The sequence below is a fragment of the Leptodactylus fuscus genome, chromosome 3, assembly GCF_031893055.1.
Source record: "Leptodactylus fuscus isolate aLepFus1 chromosome 3, aLepFus1.hap2, whole genome shotgun sequence".
Lineage (NCBI taxonomy): Eukaryota > Metazoa > Chordata > Amphibia > Anura > Leptodactylidae > Leptodactylus > Leptodactylus fuscus.
In genome coordinates this window covers 123,670,453-123,686,509 of record NC_134267.1, presented here as the reverse complement: position 1 = coordinate 123,686,509, position 16,057 = coordinate 123,670,453, and the positions used below count along the sequence as shown (strand labels likewise).

The window sequence follows — 16,057 nt, the reverse complement described above, 5'->3', positions numbered from 1 at the left end:
AGTAGCAGGAGGGATCTTCAAGCAAGAAGGGTGCGATGAACAAACATCCAGGTTGATGACACGGTGGCGCTCGGAGCACAGAGGTTACGCCCCCCGATGCTCCCTGAAGACTAATTAGCCTATGAATAAAGGAGTTTTTTTTTTCTGAAAAACCGCTGCAAGGATCAGAAAAGGGGAGGCAACTCTAGAATGGTCTTTCTAAAGGCTACATTACGATAGGCTTATTAAAAAGTGCAAAATGGCAATGACTCCCTTTAAAGTAGCCATTCTGTATAATTTTTCATTCATACAATGCACCAAGCAGCAATAACTCGGGGAGCCAAGTCAAAATATGGTCAAAACCCGCCTGCCATGATGTCGCGGCTTCCCCCACCCCGGAGTCGGCTCAAATGAATGGGCCGACGCCGGAGGTTGCGGCTTCCGCCTGAAGAAATGGCAGCTTGCTTCTTTTTTTCCGTTATCGGCAGTTGCCGATAGCGGAAAAAAGAACACTAGTTGTCTCCATAGACCATCATTGCAAAGGGGCGGATTATGACGTGGATTCCACTGTCAAAATCCGCCCCTTTGGCCCCGTGTGAACTAGCCCTAAAGACCATTACCTCCCAAACTATAAATGACATAGAAACATGGCTGCCTTAGTAGCCTTATTGTATGAAGTATTATAGAGCAGGGGTCAGCAACCATTTTTGTATCATTCCATTTAAAAAAGAAAAAGAGCAGTCAAAGATGAAGTAGTCAGTGTGCCATGCAATAATGGTAAGGATGAAAAACAAAAACAAAAACCCAACAATATACAACAAACTGGTCTCAAAACAAATATAAGAATATAATTCAAACAACTTGAGACACAAAACGTAAAAAATATATCTAATTTTATTAATAAATATCACACAAAACAATACATAAACAGACAAGGGAGACACACATAGGGAAAAAGATAAATTTCCCCATTAAATAGCAGAGGAGTACCATAACCCTCCCACCAAGCCGAGTGCAGGCGAAACGCGCGTCAGGCGTTTCTTATGGTCCTACCAGTCTCAGACTGAGTCCCCCCTGCTGCTTTCTTCATTATTATATTTGTGTTTACAGAAAATATGTCGGCACCTACGGGTATGTATTAAGGTGACCCCATTTGGGACACTTCCTTATTTGTTCACCACCTTTTACCTAGATTAGCCATATTATTATGGTCTGAGGACATTTGTATTCAAGTCCTCTTACCTATGATTGGTGTGTAATACTAGGTATTTAGATTCAACTGGGGATTATATTCCTCTTCTTGCGACTTTTTTCTTGTATCTTTGTATTATCTTTAATATCTGGGGATAGATTCAGTTTGTTACTGGTGGGAGGGTTATGGTACTCCTCTGCTATTTAATGGGGAAATTTATCTTTTTCCCTATGTGTGTCTCCCTTGTCTGTTTATGTATTGTTTTGTGTGATATTTATTAATAAAATTAGATATATTTTTTACGTTTTGTGTCTCAAGTTGTTTGAATTATATTCTAATAATGGTAAGGATGTCAACCCCTACATGATAGATATAGAACATACACCATATCAGTAACCAATTAACTGGTTGATTACATTTCCATTTACGTAGCCTGGTCTTTTTGTTGCATAAACCCAATCTGTTCAACCTTGTTGAAATGAACAAATGCCTACTTTAAAGTTTTTAGCTGCCATAGCATACTTTGGCTCTTTGGCCAGATACACAGAGATGGCCTTGAGGATTACACACAGGGTCTATATTTCAGCAGTCCCTGGTTTTAGAATTGCTATATTTTCAACACTCTCTTTTAAAATTGGGTTGCCTTGGGCAAATATTGCACATGGTCATCTAAGAGAAACTTTTGGCTCAAAGTTAAAATGTTTATGGGGGCAACACGGTGGCTCAGTGGCTAGCACTGCAGCCTTGTAGCAATAGAATCATGGGTTCAAATCCTGCCAGGAACAACATCTGCTAGGAGTTTGTATGTTCTACCCGTGTTTGCGTGGATTTCCTCCCATACTAAAAAGTCATTGCGAGTCCTATATGGGGCTCACAATCTACATAAAAAAAAAAGTTTATCTTGAACCACTTAACCATTTACCATTTGACATAGTGCCTGGCTGGGTGGGAATCCAAAAAATATACATGTGATAGCAAGTCTACAGAACTCCTTGATTTTATCTCAGAAGTGGCAAAAAACAAACAAACCCCAAAACACAAACACCCCCTTATCCTATATATGTGTAGGTTATTCCTGGAAAAACTGCTGTTCCTTTTCTGTATGGATTAGGTGGAAATACTTTGCTGTGTGGGAGAGTTTCATACCAATTTTACCATTAAAAATCTAGAACAAAATCAGAATACATTTATGAAACAATAGTTGGTACCTTGAAAGTCAAATCTTTGGAGACCCTCCCATTTGATTTCTCTACCCCCACTTATTTTCAAGGGAGCTAGCAGAAACCCAGAGACCACACCCCACAATTCCTCTCCAAGCTTTCTGCTTTCCCTCTCTGTCATATTCTTGAAACTACTTTTATTCAGAATTCTGAACCAGCAATTAAGAGATCAACACGAAGGGATTGTCAAGGGGTGTACATAAAAATAATAATTATCTTACCATATATGCCCTGCACTAGATTTATTGTTTTTTTAGACAATCTTTATGACTCAATGTACAGTGTCTAGAAAAGGGAATTTGACTTAATCCTGCAAAATAAGGAATAAATGAAGGCACACAAGAAGTGGTAAAAGAAAGAAAAATGTGTCAAATATGGCTACCAAGATGCAGAACACCTCTGTGATAAATTTGTCACCCTTTCCACCTGCCTGGTCTAGTACTATCTAAAATTAGGACAGTATTAACAAATATGCCTGATTGTATCTATATTAACTAAATTATGCTCAAAGCATTCTTATATCTATTTCTTTCTTGCTCACCACTAAGAATACACATTTAATGTGCAGCAATGCAAGCATACAGTATTTGCCTTAACACTTCTTCAACGCTGTGGCTGAAGTAACACACAACCAATGTCCTCTTCATCTCCTTTACATTTCTTTAAATGCTTATGCTATTTTCTGCTCTAAAAAAAAAAAAAAAAAAAAAGTAATTCGAATATGCTATATACGTCCTCTAAACTGCTGATAAGCAATAATTGTAAAGTGCACTCCTGCAGTATCCACTGTTCTATATAACTGGTATGCAATGCATTATTCTGACGACTGCAACTGGTTCAACTATATTTAATAGTTAGTAAACAGATTAGAAAATATATTGCTGAACTGGGAATATTAAACTCAATGATTTAAGGGGTTCTCTGGCAAATTAAAATGTAAAAAAAAATGTTCCAGCTTTCAATGGAATAACTGCATGGCCATTCATTACCTCACAATCAGTGGCGACTTGCCTCAGACAATTTCCTGTGTGCTGAGTAGGAGCAGGAAGTTGAGAATGGTGAGGAACCTGGGAAGTCATATACTGGGTGCTGCGGGGATTCAGTAAAGAGGACAGGAGTGGATACTGCAGGAATGCATTTTACAATCATTGCTTAGCAGTTTAGAAGAAGTATTAAAGGGGTGTATATTTTATGAATAACTAGCTTCTCCCCATGACTTCGTCTGTGGGTTGTTGGAGTGGATTATCCGCCTATATTCAGCAAATTACTGCCATCGATAGTTTGCTTGCTCTGGGAGATTGCCACCTCTCAAGCTGTCCTGCTGCTGACCTTGTTCCTCACACCGTGCCTGTGATTTTTCCGGCATCTCAGCATTTGGCTGGGATGCCATATAATGAGCGTGTTGATGGTGTTGATGATCCGCCTGCTCTGGCACCTTGACAGCTATCAAGCTCTCCTGCTGCTGAACTCGTTCCTCGTGCTGTGCCTGTGATTGTTCCGGCATCTCAGCACCTCGCTGGAACATCATATAATGAGCATGTTGTTGGCGTTGATGATCCGCTTGCTCCGGCATTTCGGCAACTGTCAAGCTGGCCTGCCGCTAAACTCATTCCTGCCGCTGTGCCCGTGATTGTTCCGGCATCTCAGCAGCTTTCTGGGATGCCATATAATGAGTGTGTTGTTGGTGTTGATGATCTCCCTCAGCTCTGCTTGAGGAGAACTCTGTGACTTCTGGCTCCCTTCATAGCTCTCCTATATTAGATTTTCTTTTTCCAGGAATGTTGAAAATTGGCAAACTGCTAATTTGGATTGAAGGTGTTTGCCCAAGTCAGTGTGTCAGCAGTGCCTGAACCAGATCAGATAATATGCAAATCTGTGTACACAGAGATTTAGCTTGTGTTTACTCAGAGAGATAACAGCCCTGGCTTTCTCAGAAGAGCAGTGTAATATAGTATGTGAACAAAAATTCATAACAGTTGTGAAGCCGTGTCATTTACCGGGATAAAAAGTAGCCTAGGTGTTAATCGAGGTTATGATCTATCTATGCGCCAAATTGCATTCAAATCCGTTCAGCCGCTTTTGCATGATTGAGGAACAAACATACAAACTTTAGTAGGAAGGACAGTATAGGATAGGATTTTAGCATATTAGATTTACTTTTTTTTTTTTTTTTTTAGAGCAGAAAACAGCATAAAGATTTAAAGAAGCGTAGATGAGGGGTACATGAGGGGGATTGGTTGTGCGTTACTTCATCACACCAAAGTGGCCCCTCGGACATGTAGTACTGCAACATTCTGAGCGGCCACTTTGATGTAGGTCTCTGGAGAACTGAGATTTGAACTCTAACAGCGCAGCACAATATCTGGGAGGAGGAGGGCAGACTGAGCACAAGCAGTGGGCAGGCAGTATTAAAGGTACGATGCAGGGGTAAAATGTGCTCGGAGGCCTTGGGAAACACCCAAGGTGTTCTCTTGGGTTAATTTGCATAAATAAAGCAGTTTAAAAAGAAACGACAAGGACAACATAAGAAGTAAAGTTAGTAGTAGAAAAGACTTTTTAAAGGCTATTCCAATGATAGATTCCCTTTAAGGTCCCTAGTTGGAACAACTAGGGGTATTATGTAAAACAGGGACAGGCGTTGCAGCATAAGCTTCATTTTTGCAGAAGATATTTGTCTGATAACATCATGTCTCAACGAAAGGTGTCAATTAAATAGGTCTGTGAATGGCCCATTGAAAAATCTAAGTTCAACCACCGTAGTTTGACTACATAGTGAGGGTAAGATTCAAGACTACAGACTTCTAATTGTCAACTCTAAGGCTAGATAATGAGTCAGATATATCCAGTACTCAGTAAGGGTTAAGGAATTAAGGTGAGCCGACTTGATGGAATGAGGTCTTCATCCAACCTCATCTTCTACACTCACCGGCCACTTTATTAGGTACACCTGTCCAACTGCTCGTTAACACTTAATTTCTAATCAGCCAATCACATGGCGGCAACTCAGTGCATTTAGGCATGTAGACATGGTCAAGACAATCTCCTGCAGTTCAAACCGAGCATCAGTATGGGGAAGAAAGGTGATTTGAGTGCCTTTGAACGTGGCATGGTTGTTGGTGCCAGAAGGGCTGGTCTGAGTATTTCAGAAACTGCTGATCTACTGGGATTTTCACGCACAACCATCTCTAGGGCTTACAGAGAATGGTCCGAAAAAGAAAAAACATCCAGTGAGCGGCAGTTCTGTGGGCGGATTGCGTTGTTGATGCCAGAGGAGAATGGCCAGACTGGTTCGAGCTGATAGAAAGGCAACAGTGACTCAAATAGCCACCCATTACAACCAAGGTAGCCAGAAGAGCATCTCTGAACGCACAGTACGTCGAACTTTGAGGCAGATGGGCTACAGCAGCAGAAGACCACACCGGGTGCCACTCCTTTCATCTAAGAACAGGAAACTGAGGCTACAATTTGCACAAGCTCATCGAAATTGGACAATTGAAGATTGGAAAAACGTTACCTGGTCTGATGAGTCTCGATTTCTGCTGCGACATTCGGATGGTAGGGTCAGAATTTGGCGTCAACAACATGAAAGCATGGATCCATCCTGCCTTGTATCAACGGTTCAGGCTGGTGGTGGTGGTGTCATGGTGTGGGGAATATTTTCTTGGCACTCTTTGGGCCCCTTGGTACCAATTGAGCATCGTTGCAACGCCAAAGCCTACCTGAGTATTGTTGCTGACCATGTCCATCCCTGTATGACCACAATGTACCCAACATCTGATGGCTACTTTCAGCAGGATAATGCGCCATGTCATAAAGCTGGAATCATCTCAGACTGGTTTCTTGAACATGACAATAAGTTCACTGTACTCCAATGGCCTCCACAGTCACCAGATCTCAATCCAATAGAGCATCTTTGGGATGTGGTGGAACGGGAGATTCGCATCATGGATGTGCAGCCGACAAATCTGCGGCAACTGTGTGATGCCATCATGTCAATATGGACCAAAATCTCTGAGGAATGCTTCCAGCACCTTGTTGAATCTATGCCACGAAGAATTGAGGCAGTTCTGAAGGCAAAAGGGGGTCCAACCCGTTACTAGCATGGTGTACCTAATAAAGTGGCCGGTGAGTGTATGTAACTAAGTAATGTAGCAGTAGGAGCTTCCCTTTCCTAAAGGCTGAATTGGGCATCAAGATGTTTTTTATATTTTTTTTAATAGCAGATGAAATGTCTGCATCACTCTATGTTGGTCTGACAAATGGGGTCTATGTACCAATTTGAGACTTTAGAATTAAACCTTGAGCAACTTCATATAGTAGTGGTTCTTTAGACTTTTGTTTATACTATAATAATGGCAAAGCACCTTTAGTGCCTTCTTTGCATATATCGTTATAGAGTTCTGTGTAACTTAAGAGGTGTTGTAGCGGTAAATTGGGGTGTTAAGCTTCTGGACAGCATAGCTCCTGGCCCATCTCCATGGGCCACCCCCCCCCCCCCCCCCAAAAAAAAAAAAACAAAAAAAAAAAAACACAAAACCTACTGTATGTTGGGACCAGTGGAGGCTCTTCTCCGCCCAACAAGAGAGGGACAGGTTTACAATTATTTGAGCGTCGGGTAAGAGACGTCATATAGCTTATCCTTTTGTGCTAGGTCGGTTTATAGCGTCTATTTATACAAGAACTTACTTGTATAATTTTACCTCTAATTGTCCTTTTATGGGTTGCCCAGTTATTAAAAAGATAGCCTGTTAATGGAAAAATATGCTTTAATTTCAGCACAAAATTCTCTGCCCATCTCAATCAATCAATCTCCAAGATGAGATGGATGAGGACAAGGGTCCATCCAATGGACTTGAAATGCATCTTGATTAGACCAGGGTGTTGTCAAAATTCTAGTGTCTGAGACTAGAGGGGTCAAACAAGCCAAAAGGAGCAAATAACTATACACATATGTACATTATAAGTTGACGAATAAAAAATGTAATCTCTGGTTGTTGGTTTTGCTTCAATAAATATGTCAGTAGAGTGGATAAACCTTGCCACCAAAGGGCATATGTGAGCCCGAATTGGAATCTAGGAGAATGTGACTTGTCTATAAAGTCATAAATAAAGTTGGGTTGCTTAGAATTTGGTGTACAGTACAATACTCAATACATGTGAATGTAGAATTATGAAGAATACAAGTTGCCACCAGAAAATGACCCTCTGAATCCCATACTGCCTGGTGAGATATGAAAGGAACAGACTGTGCTATCCATCTCAACTCCCCAAAGCTTTGTAGATGTGTTGGCTAAGAAGTGCTGAGAGTAGCTTTTGTGAAAATTGGACATGGCAAAAGAAAAAGGAAAAAATGAGTCTCCTGTAATAATAGAATATCTGGATGAATTGACTTCTATCACAAGACAGCCTTCTGGCATTTCACCAAGGAGCTGAACTCCTGCACATTATGAGTAATAACGGTAAAAATAACAGTGTTGGTTTGTCTTGTGGTGGTATATAGGAAGTGTGGTGTGTATGAGGGAAATAAGTCTGGAGTGGGAGAGTAGAAAAGGGGGGGGGGAGATAATATTGGGGAAAATAAAATCACAAGGGGGACAACAGAAAAAAAACACAAAGAAAAATATAGTAACCAATAAGCATAATGGGTAGTTGCTGATGTTAGACTGCAGATGGGGGTGCAGTACCTTTATGGGACTGAGCCTGCCATGTAAATATGCTGGGCAATCAAGTAGGACTGGGCAAGAGCAAAACCTTTATATTAGAAATATAATATAGTAATTAAAATAATAAACATAGTAGGGTACTAATCAGATGAGGGATGATCTTTTTATTTTGCTTATCTGCAGTGGATACACAAACCCAGGTCTGCATCATGTATCTTACACTCATGGAAAAAATTGTTGATACCCCTCATTTAATGACAGAAAAACTCGCAATGGTCACAGAAATAGCTTGAATCTGACAAAAGTAATAATAACCAAACTATATGTTGAGAGAATGTCCTATGGACAGAGGAGACAAAAATCAAACCTTTTGGCAAAGCACATCAGCTCTATGTTCACAGATGGAAAAATGAAGCATATCTTGACAAGAACACTGTCCCTATTGTGAAACATGGCTCTGTTATGTTCTGGGGCTGCTTTGCTGCATTTGGCACAGGGTATCTTGAATCTGTGCAGGGTACAATGAAATCTCAAGACTATCAAGGGATTCTAGAGAGAAATGTGCTGCCCAGTGTCAGAAAGTTTGGTCTCTCGCAGGTCAAGGGTTTTGCAAAAGGATAATGACCCAAAATACACAACTAAAAACACCAAAGAATGGCTAAGAGGAAAACATTGGACTATTCTGAAGTGGCCTTCTATGAGCCCGGACCTAAATCTTATTGAGCATCTTTGGAAGGAGGTGAAACATGCTGTCTGGAAAAGGCCGCCTTCAAACCCAAGACAACTGAAGCAGTTTGCTCATGAGGAGTGGGCCCAAATACCTGTTGACAGGTGCAGTAGTCTCAGTGACAGTTACAGGAATCGTTTCATTGCAGTGATTGCCTCAAAAGGTTGTGCAACTAAATATTAAGTTAAGGGAACCATCATTTCTGTCCAGGCTTGTTTCACGAGTTTTATTTTTAAAATAATTCTGTTGAAGCATGGTTGAAAAGCAATGTCTGACTTTCATTTGTTAATTTTCATCGAATTTTTATTTATTACTTTTGTTAGATTGAAGTTTTGGGTTTTTCTTTCATTAAAACGAGGGGTACCAACAACTTTGTCCACGTGTATATCTTTAGCAAAGGAGCAGATATCCTCAACAGTTATATTATAACTGTTCTACAAGTGGCTATTCTTAAGCAGTATTATCTGAGTACCTAAAGAAAGATCAAAGAACATTAAATGAAAGCACAGTAAATGAAAGCACGTTGTCAGAAAACTTGCAAAATTGGGGACCTTGGGAAGTTTTCATGAGGCTTCCAGCACCTTCTCTTTAAAAGAGTAGAAATGGGGTTTTACTATGATGTTTTGCCGCATAGCTTTCAGTGTTCTATGAACCCTTTCCATCAGGTCTCAAAGTGGTATATAGTGTTAGCACATGGGTAATATTTGTAGGAGTACCAGCAAAATTCTAAAATTGAACCTTCCATATCTTCAATGTGGGTGCATGCTACGCCCAGTCAAGTCTGAAAGTCCTCGATGAAAAGGATTATTTTGTCTAAATCTCATGAGGGTAGAATCCAGTTTTATCTCATTAACTTCCATAAGTGAGCTCATTTTGTGGAGGTTCTGGTGAAATGCAGTTACTTTATAATAGATTTCCTCCATTTCTGAGTTCAGAGCTCTTGATACACAATAGAATAGGACATTTTCTGAGATTATGTGGGCTGTAGATGGTTTTTGCAGGGAAGGATGTATCTGTGGTGACAGGCAGCCTGACTGGTTGTGTTGCAGTACCAATTTTGTTCTCCAGAGGTTCCAAAGATAGTGATGGATTAGGGGTCGAGTGATCTTGAAATGGCGCCAGGAAGCCTTGAGATATGAAAGGTAAGTTGCTTGAGAAAACTTTGGTGCCAACGCCAGCAAGTTGGATATCTGTGCAGTACTTTATCTTCTCATTTTTCCATAACCTTTCATCATAGCGTAGCTGCTTGGGGTATTACTGATTACTAAAGAAGGGGATAATAGGCCCTTAAGAGGTGCTGAACTGGGTAAGGAAGTGTCTGTGCTGTGTCCCCTATCTACGAAACTTTGAATATCTTTTGCGGTAAAATTTTTACAGTTTTTTATTACATTAGTTCTGTTAATATGGATAGACATTAACTACCTTCCATTCCAGACCTGCAGTCAAAATGTTCTTGTAACATCTTCAGATTCACAATTTCCAATTTTTGCTAACACTTTGTGAAGTCCTCATGACAGATATGATGATATTGGGTATGACTGTACTAGACAAGGCAGTAGTCGCTTCAGCAAGGCAAGTTACCTTCAGTGATCTAATTGACACAAAATTCAGCATGTAACAATAGCGATGCTGTATATTTAACCTGCTATTAGTATATTGACCTAGCCAGAAGGATTTAATGCTGTCAGATTCACTAAGTTGCCTATTTATAATAAATGCAACTTTACTGTTTTATTTCCATTTTTATTATAATTTAGTAATGTGCAGTAATAGACTTAAAGGGATTAACCAACATTTTTTCTAATTACCATGTCGGAATAGCCTTAAGAAAGGCTATTCGTCTCTTACCTTTAGACTTGATCTCTGAGGCGTTGTTCCTTAGAAATACCGGTTTTAACCGGTATGCAAATGAGTTCTTCCATTTTTGGGAGGCTGCTCTTGCTCTTGTAGTTCAATACAGGAGCGTACTGCGCAGGTGTCAGAAGTTGGACCGAGATGGAAGACAGAAGACGCAGGGTTGCAGCTGAAGATGGAGGCGTCGCTGGAAAGAGCTCTCTGGCAGCAGTGGGGACGCCCCCATCGCCGTTTGGGCGCTGGGGCCCGCCCTCATTGCTGCAGAGAACTCATTTGCATACCGGTTAAAACCAGTATTTCTAAGGAACAGCGCCACAGAGACCACGTCTAAAGGTAAGAACCAAATAGTCTTTCTTAATGCTATGCCAACGTAATTAGAAAAAAAAAAATGTTGGTTTTAATGGTAGTATCCCTTTAAATCCCTATTAAACAGGGAAACAATACAAGAAACCATTGGGAAATGAACGCTTGTACTAGAGTTTGTTCCCGATAGTCTGTCTTAGACCTACGATCATCCCATGAATGAGCATTTGCTTGGTAACCAGCTGAACTTCAGCAGAGCATCAAAAAACAAAAACGATAAAACTACTTTTGGGGGGGGGGGGGGGGGGGTGATGGCCCGTGTAAATCAAATGTGCTGGTTGGCAGGTCTTGTAGCCGATCAGTGCTCAGTAGGAAAAACGTTTTAGTTCAAATACCACCTTCGGACAGAGGATCTCTGTACAGGTCTGGTTCTTGGTTCAAGCATTGTCCAAAAAGAAATTGATTAATTTAGCGTTCAACATTTTGACACTATGCAGATAAGCAAACTATAATGGCAGCTATGACATTCAGACGAAAATGAACGGACCTAAATGACCAAAATTTGGATTTAGGTTGTATTAGGATGGGCGCTTCTTAACACTTGTCCGTTAATGATGAATACTTATATACAGTACTGTGGAAATGTCAGCGGTCTCCCAAGCTTGAGTTTCATTGAATAACTGTTTAACCCTTAACATGAAAGTAAGGTAAAAAAATGTTCAGTTTTACTAGTTGATGCAAAAAGGAATAAACCAGACATTAAAAAAAACCTACATCCAGTATATCATATGACCTCCATTATTTTTAGCAACACCACCAAGTCTAGGCATGGAATGAACAGGTTGGTGACATTTTGCAAAATGTATCTTTTTTCATTCTTCAAGAACATTGTTTTAGAGCCTGGATGCTGGATGGAGAGTGATGCTCAACTTGCCACTTCAAAATTCCCCATAGGCCTTCTTTTGGGTTCAGATCAGGAGACTTACTTGGTGACTGAATCATTAACCCCTTCATGCATTCTCACATATATGTACGTGGGAGAATCAGGTTAATTACTGCATCCCCACATACGTGATGCAGTTACATGGCTCCCGGGCTAAGAGGAATGGGAACAATATAGTAAAAACATCTTACAGAGTCAGCTTAGCAACAGCCCAATCACAGCGGTTCCTAGTCAGCGATCACCATGATTGGTCGTTTGATGAAGCATCCTAGTGGTCAGAAGTGGGAGGGAGACTGATTTGACAGCCTCTGTGGCTCCAATCTCTTCACTAGCTCTTGTGAGAAGATCAGGAATGTTTTGTTAAATATATTAAAATGGAACTTATACAGGACATGAAAATGTGAAAAGAGAATAAAGAATGGAATGTAAAGAATATATGGTTTTAAGATCTGCCAGTGTGTCTTAACAACTTCCGTTCTTTTAAATGCTAATAGGCGTTATACCTCCTCCCGTTCCTGGGAAGGGCTATTTAAACCCCAGTTGTTCCTTTATCTGTATGTACACTTGATTTTAAAAAGGGGTTTTTAACCCCAATCAAGCCTGGATGACTTCACTCGCGCGTCGGAGAGCTGTAAGACCTTACTGAGCATGCGCAGTACGCTCTGTTCGGCAAAGACTTCGGGGAGCGTACTGTGCGTGCGCACAATTGCAGCCTTGAAAATATGGCCACCGGCCAGCATGCGCAGTCAGCTCTACTAGTGTGCGTAGGCATCGGAGATGACGCAGAAGGAGAGGATGCAGCTGAAGAAGGAGGCGTCACTGGAGAGATTTCTCGGGTAGCAGTAGGGATGCGCCCGTCGCCGTTTGAGCGCTGGGGCCCGTCCCCATTGCTGCAGGAGAACTCATTAGCATACCGGTAAAAACCGGGATTTCTAAGGAACGGTGCCGCGGAGACCACGTGTAAAGGTAAGAGACGAATAGCCTTTCTAAAGGCTATTCTGACGTCTAAAGCAGAAAAAATAGCTATTTAGTGGTAGAATCCCTTTAAGGGCACACTTCACTTCCACCAATATCTACCTATCAAGAGGTCTATATATGGTGCGAAGTTATATAAAGTTTGCAAAACTGCATCTAGTTACACCTCTAGATTTTGGATATATGAAGGAAAAGACTCAACCATAGCGCTCCCAGACTGTCTCCCCGTCCTAGTAAAAAGCGGGAGGATAGTATAGAATTTGTTATACCCCATACTGGACCACGGATGCCATATTTGGACCATTTTTACAATTTTATCCCCCTTTTGAAGTGCCTAGCTGCCAGAGGCACAGCTTCAGGCAGCACAATTCACAAAGTCTCCTTAAATCCTTCACAGAGCAGACAATACACTGCGGGGAAAGTAGGGCCATTTTCAGTGAAAACTTACTCCTTAGAAAATACAAGGCTAAATGCTATGTCATTATTTTGACCACCATTCACGCAAACCAGTCTACCCAAGTCCAAGGACACGGATCCACAGAACAAAATCTAAAACCTGTGTGTAACTAGGATTACAATTTATTCATGGGTGGGGTGGACCTTTCAGACAAAGTCCAGCTATGCTACAATACCCTTTAAAAATAAAAGGTCTGCTATAAAGAATTAGCTATAAGTGGCACTGTATAATTTCTTTGTTTAAAAATGTGCTGGGCATAAGGGTAATCTCTCTTGATTTTCCAGAAAAAAGAATCATTGACATCCTGATTTTTGGAGACCAGGAAGGGGAAGGCTGCAGTGGAAACAGAAGTTCTTTTTGAGTATCCAGAATTGTTTATGGGCAGAATTTCCCTGGTGTTCCTTCTTGCAAAGCGAGGAAAAGTATATCAGAAAAAGGTGTCAGAGCATGCTCAATGAGAAAAATAAGGAGAGACACCACACATTACTGCAAGACCTGCTCATTAGAGATGAGCGAACACTGTTCGGATCAGCCGATCCGAACAGCACGCTCCCATAGAAATGAATGGAAGCACCTGTGACGCTGATTCACGGGTGCTTTCATTCATTTCTATGGGAGTGTGCTGTTCGGATCGGCTGATCCGAACAGTGTTCGCTCATCTCTACTGCTCACCTAAGTCAGGCCTTTGCATTGGAGAATGTTCTAGAGTGAACCACACCTAAATTGATTTATTTTCTTCGTTAAATTCTAATTGGGTATCTATTTTATGAGGTTTTATTTTAAGTACAAATAGCACAATATAGCTATCTCTCTATATATTATAAAAATGAATTCTTGTATATGATATATTTCTACAAACTGCAGAATTAGAGCAAGGTTAGCTTTACACCCGCGCCCCTGTCTCCGCCCGGGTAATTCATTCCCCATTACGCTTTAAAAATGCAGAGAAAAAAAGTATTGCAAGCAATTTTCTGCCCTTTTTGGGCGTACCCTATTATAGTCTATGTGGTTCATGGGTAACTGCTTTTTAAAGCGTATTAGGTTTCTGTGGGATCCCCAAGTGGACCCCCCGAACGCAGGTAAGAATTTAGCGTAATAAATAATGAGGATTGTTTTGCTGTTAACCATTGTGGTAAAGGAAAAAATTCAATAAAATGGATAAACTGAAAAAATAAAAAATTAAATGCTGATATTTCACCTTCATTCATGTGGAACATGTAAAGGGCTGATAACGTTCTATAAGGGTGAATTCACACTGAGTAAACGCTAGCTTATTCTGAACGTAAAACACGTTCAGAATAAGCGGCGTCTAAAGCAGCTCCATTCATCTCTATGGGAGCGGGGATACGAGCGCTCCCCATAGAAATGAATGGGCTGCTTCTTTCACTCCGTGCAGTCCCATTGAAGTGAATGGGGAGTGCCGGCGTATACGGCAAGCTCTGCTCATGCCGGAGCGTACACGCCGGCACTCCCCATTCACTTCAATGGGACTGCACGGAGTGAAAGAAGCAGCCCATTCATTTCTATGGGGAGCGCTCGTATCCCCGCTCCCATAGAAATGAATGGAGCTGCTTTAGACGCCGCTTATTCTGAACGTGTTTTACGTTCAGAATAAGCTAGCGTTTACTCAGTGTGAATGCACCCTAACACAGTTTTAAATAACTTCAGTGGTTCAGTTTCTAAAATGGGGTCATTTGTGGGGGGTTTCTATTGTGTGGGTCCCTCAAAGTCATTTCAGAGCTGACTTGATCCATAAAATATAGAATTTTTACATTCTTTTTTGAAAATGTTAAAGTTTGCTACTAAATTTATAAGCATTTTAACATCCCACAAGAATAAAAGGACAGTCAAAAAATTAACAAAAAATTGTGCCGTATTACTATGTGTCTTATACACATAATAATTGAAATTTTCAAAATAAATTTATGAAAATTACTTTTTTGTGTGCATATTAACAATTGCGAACAATTGTCCACAATTTTGCTGTGTGTAGTCTAAGATTCTATTCAGATGACTGTATTACAAATCGCTTGTGAAAAATGTCTATTATTCATGGCCGATTTGCACCTGTGTGGAACTTGTTTTCACGGATCCATCATAGACTTCAATCTATGAACGGTTCTGTAACAAGTCCATTACAAAAAAGTAAAATAAAATTAATTGGATGATTTTTTAATGTTGCAATTTAGGTTTGATTTGTCCATCTCAAAACTGTGAAAATTGCTCCGGCAGCCAGAGGTACAAAATTTCCAGAGACCCTTGGTAGTGAAAGGGTTAATCGGTTGATGTGGAATCACAAGACCTTGTACATCCTATGTTAATGGTTAGGCAAAATTTCCAGAGACCCTTGGCAGTTAAAGGATAGTAAAGTGTTAAAATGCAAAAAAAAAAAACCATGTCACATTTCTGCAGAATGTAAGCATGTTTTCCCCCTAAGTAAATTCAATGCAAAAAAGTAACTTTGCCCTATGACTTTAGCAGTCAATAGCTACTATTAAACCGGAAAGTGTGACATTTCAGAAAAAGCAGAAGTGATCAAATGGAAATGTTCTAATATTCCACAGCTTAACAGGCCATATATCATCATGAGAATCCAATACACAGCAGAATGTCTGTGTATGAGCAAGTCAGGCTCACAGAGAGGAGGTTAACAAAATAGAACTCAGATTATGTGTCAGTTTAAAGTATTTCTTACACTAAGTGATTTTGTGTGGTGAGCAGAAAAGGGAGGCTGGTGTCAGGTC

General features: G+C 40.5%; 1 protein-coding gene across 2 annotated transcripts in view; it reads right to left on the bottom strand.

The window, feature by feature from the left end:
• UBE3D (ubiquitin protein ligase E3D) overlaps window positions 1-16,057 on the bottom strand; it is a 144,155-nt gene that overhangs the window by 39,496 nt on the left and 88,602 nt on the right. The window lies entirely within an intron of this gene.